Genomic DNA, 4,969 nt, shown 5'->3' on the forward strand with positions numbered 1-4,969 from the left:
AAAGAAAAGAAAAGAAAAGAAAAGAAAAGAAAAGAAAAGAAAAGAAAAGAAAAGAAAAGAAAAGAAAAAACTTCTGATTAAATGGAAAGATAGGAGTACTCAAATCTGTGTTGGGATAGAAACCTTGTGGCTTGGTGTATGTATGCCTTGTCTGTGCATGTGAATGCACATGAGAGAGACAGAATATATATAAACAAATTACTTTGCAGTGTGAAAATATTGAATTAAAAGAAAAACAGAGGGGTTTAGGAGCATCTTGTATTTAACTCGAGCTCTGGAAAGTAATCTCTCCCAGTAATCTCTCTTTAACAGATTCAAGTGGAAGAAAGCCAAGTTGTTTAGTTGCACAATAGGTTGCAATCATGTGGGAGAGTTCCCAGTTGGGAGTTGAAAACTGAAAACCTGACATGCATAAGTGAATGAAGCTACCCTACATGATGTGTTGATTTAAAATTTTCCCCCCTCCTTAAAAGTACAGCTGGGCTTCTGCCTTTGTCTGGGTACGGAAGAGGCAACACTTTGTGAGACGGAAAATAAGTATTAAATTGACATTTTGGATGTCGGTGATAATTTGTACTGACATTATGAATATTGCTTGATCCAAGTGGGCACTACAAGAGCCAAATTTAATAGACTATAGTTGTAATTTCCTGCCTTGCAGACTGCAGAGATGTTCCAGTGTTCCTTCACAACAACAATCAGGGATTACTAAAAAACAAGTCCACAGGATTGGGGGAGGATTGAAAGGATTAATGGACTATGACAAAATTGCACCTGAGGGGGAAAATCTGTAGCAGTTTTTGTATGGTGTTGTGGTAGACGAGGCAAATTGGCAATTGCTACTGATCTTTACACATGCATGTCTTCAAAGAAAGTGTGTGAAAGTCAAATGGAATCCAGCTATGTGGCTAAGGCTGTCATAAACATTTATGTCATCAACTGCATAAATCACTTAATACTATCATTTTGAGTATTTCCATGATCAACTATATTAAACATCAGTAGACTGTAGGCCCTGTTCTAAATCATTTTTTATTCTGCTCTAACCGCTTATCCTGCTAAACTAAATCCTAAAAAAGATTAAAATGTAGAGTTAGCCTAACCCTTCTTCTCAAGGATAATTAAGGAATAGTTCTGTTTAGGAAGAAGGTTTTCAGCTTTAGAACTTTATACATATATATATATGTATACTTATATAAATTGTTTTGTAGTCTTCATTTACATTCTAAACCAATGTTAAATAAAACCCGTTCTATCCCTCTAGTAACTATTAAAAGCAACAATAACAGTCTTAGCTGAAAGTTATTATGAGATATTGATGTATATTTAATAAACTATTTACTGCTTACATCAAAAGTTTGTAAACTGATACTTGGTTTCTTTTTTCACTGGCTTAAATCAAGGATGCCACCACTACTGATGGTAGATTTAATCAAATGTAAACAAGGAGAAGCAAGAGCAGAGCTATGCAGCTGTTTTTAAGAACTCTAACTTTTTTTTGGAAAAGAGCTTATCTATTACATACTGTTTATTACTGTAAGAAAAATTGAGATTTGTTTTTGACTTAAGCATGACGGTTTTAGATTAACAGATAAACTTAAACCTTCAAGAAATGTTTCTTTTTCCCAGTTTGGTACAAACATTTAAAGATTAAGTTTTGTCTGTGTAGATTAATGCTAGAGAGAGAAATTTAAAGAAATAAAAATCGCAACCATCAGTTGCTGTCTGAGGTCGTCTCTCATGTATTGTGAACTGTTTAAGGAAGCTCTTCTTTAGCAGCGCTGGCTGAAGATCTTGTTATTATTTAGATTTGTTACTACAAGAACAGCAAATGATTCATTAATTCCATTAGCCGACTTTTCTGCACACTGGGAAATGTGAATGTAATTGTCAAGTATTCCTACTGTATACTTAAGCTGTCAAAGATGCTGGAAGGCTTCAGTTATCCTCTTTGAAGGTACCAGTTAGGAAGGGGTGGGCTATTTTGTGTCTTTAAAACAGAAATGGGAAAAAAAATGTGCCACATGATATAAGCTAAAAGATTTATTTTTAACCAAAAGTGACATTGTAATACAAAAGCAGGATTCTGACTCATAAAGCTTCTGCACAGATTTTATTATTATTATTATTATTTATTTTTTTTTTAAGACATCTAAAAAGTACAGTCTGTCAGTGTGCCATCATTGTTTTCCCTAAACCTGTCTTGTCTCTTGGAGCCACGCCAGGGAATTCTCCTTTCTGTTCTCTTTGGATTCCTCAGTCAATCCATAATGTCTCATACTGCGTACTGCTGCGTGTTGTAGACAGGTGGGTGCAGCCTGATACAAGTTAGAAGGGATGTTGCACTCTTCTTGCATGCACGTAAGGCATAATCAGGGTGCATTTTTTTTAATGAACTGTCTGGTAGTTTAGCATACAGAAAAAGTGAAAAATGGCGTTTCCTTACAAGCATTTCTTCCCATTAAGAGGGATAACCACCAAAATCTAGTTACTGCATTTTAGCATGGAGGAGCAGAATTTGAGAATTAGGAACTCAGCCAAATCTAGATTACATCTGAATTGGAGTGTCTGTCTAAGTGATCACTGCTATTGAATAGTGGTTTTGCACAGAGAGAATAAAATTCTTTCCGTAGAACAGACAGTTATATTGAAAATACAGTAAGGCTGTTGGGCGCAAGAGGCTTTTTTAAGTGAAGACCAGGAAAAGTACTTGAGCCTTCCATTTTCCCATGTGCTTAAAAAAACCTAGCATGCTCTCTTCCAGAGGTCTTAATGTCCCAAAATTCTTTGATGGTGTTTTAAAATCCTCAGTTTGTAATTACAGATTTCAGCATATTGCTTTTATGCTAGCAATAAGGAATGCAAAGCTGCCTTGACCTCTGCAATGCTTTGAGCTGTTCAGATAGCACATTACAGAGTGGTTAAACATAACTCACATAACCCCATCATTCTCTAGTTGAAAGGATAGTAAATTTTTAAATTTATTATCAACTAACTAATTTTATGGTATGCTTTTTCCACAGTTTAAATGGCAGTCCCACATCCCCTATACATGGTTTGTTTAGTTTTGGTGTTGAAAACTTCACTTTCTCTTTAATGGTTTAATTTTGTATCATGCCTATAAAATAATTAGTAGGTTGCTGCTCACTCTTAGGTCCTGAAAGAGGAAACACATTTTACATACTTCTTAAGATGTAACTTTGTCACAGTGTGATGCTTTTTCTCTAAAATATCAAAAACAGAGAAGGAGGTCCATCTATTGGGTAAATTTTCCCTATGTGTGTGATATAGTGTAATGAGTAATAAGTGTAAAGCACTTGATGTGACAATTTTCTATATAATGATTATGCAGTAGTTAGTAGCCACAATATACTATATTACTCCTGTTATGTATTTTGGAGGTGGACATTATGGATTCATAACATGGTTTAACTTGTATAAGTTGTATCAGTTTGTCTGAGGGATACTCTTCCCCCAGCTTGAGAAATACGAACTTACAGTGTTGATTTTTTGAATCTTATGAGCCACTACAGAGTGGAAAATATTTAAGGATAGCAGTGTATGTACTCCTGTGTGTTACTGAGTGTTAAATAAGCAATCAACTGATTATTAAATAAACTAATATATATATGATGCATTATATTTATGCAAAAAAAAAAAAAAAAAAGCTGCAAAAATCAGGTGAAGTGTTTCACTCACTGTAGTAATAGGTACCATTGCTATGTATTTATCTATGCATAGTTTAGGAGAGAAGAAGATGCTGTTAATGATTCTGTAATATTTTCTTCATTGTAGTGGCCATTGAGTTAAATAAGAATTCACTGGTGTGTATAGTAATGAATCTTTAAAACTATCATTTCTAATCAGTGTTGGACAGTGGAAATAAAAAGGTATCCTCTTAAAAATGGACCTTTGTACACTTTGAGTTAAAAACTACATAAAAAGGATATAAAGTAGTTGTACATTCAAAATGTATTAAATTCCATTTTTGCTTTGCTATATTTTGTAAAACATTTCCATTGTAAACAGTATGCCTCTCACACATGTCAAATTGAAACTCTTTATTTAAAAAATATATACCTAATGTAATTAGAAGCTTATTGCACTCTCATAAATGTATATATTGTGACTTCAAAAAAAGTCTGTACTGAACTTTGCTTAAACTACAAGTATGTGGATTTCTTTCAAATTTATTTTTAATTAATGATATTAAGGATAAGATCCTTTCTAAATGTACTTTAAAATTCACAATAAAGTTTCAGAAGTTGTTTTGTACAATGTTGAGGCTTTGTGTTGAATTTTCTTTTTGAAATCTTTTAAACTGATACCTCGACTGAGTTCTGTGTTCCTTGAGCATGTGTAAATCTGTGTTTGACATCAACATGGTTAAAATCATACATGTAATATTGCAAAATATGGTATCTCCATTTACCTAAGTTCTGTCTTCATTAAATTATGTATTGCTGCTCTGTTGAACAGAGCAACTACTGGCACTTCTGTAATTTCTTCTGGAGATTCAGTCAGTATTCAAGCAACTCTGTATTGAAGGGTGAGATAAAATGAGTTCTCTGTTTTGTGTAACAACTTCATCCAGGAGACAACAGAGAATGAGTTGTATGGAATAGTTGAGTAAACACAGAGAAAAACTTGTTATCTTTAAAATATCTAAAAACCTGGTTCATTGTTCCCGGTAGGGAAGGAGGAAAAAAAAAGTAAATATGACAATATTGGAAAAAGATGCAGTGGTACAATATGTAGTCAAATATATTGCAAGCTTACATTTTTATTCTCTGTCTTTTTTTAATGCTTTTTTATTAGCTGATTCAGTAGTTATTGAAATAAAAATATTAGTGGCCTCAGTGGGGAATATGCCTGAGTAAAGAGGTGATTAGAGCTCTGTAGAGCTTGGAATAATGATTATTTTTCCTTTCTGCCCTTTTCCCATCGGAAAAAAAAAAAAAAAAAAAAA

At 33.4% G+C, this 4,969-nt stretch overlaps 1 protein-coding gene across 7 annotated transcripts in view; it reads left to right on the top strand.

Annotated features, from left to right (window-relative positions):
- The window catches only part of PCDH9 (protocadherin 9), a 703,877-nt gene that overhangs the window by 25,696 nt on the left and 673,212 nt on the right, over positions 1–4,969 (top strand). The window lies entirely within an intron of this gene.

Source organism: Centrocercus urophasianus, unplaced genomic scaffold (assembly GCF_019232065.1).
Source record: "Centrocercus urophasianus isolate 14NV4802_14NV808 unplaced genomic scaffold, USGS_Curo_1.0 seq_9, whole genome shotgun sequence".
NCBI classification, from domain to species: Eukaryota; Metazoa; Chordata; class Aves; order Galliformes; family Phasianidae; genus Centrocercus; species Centrocercus urophasianus.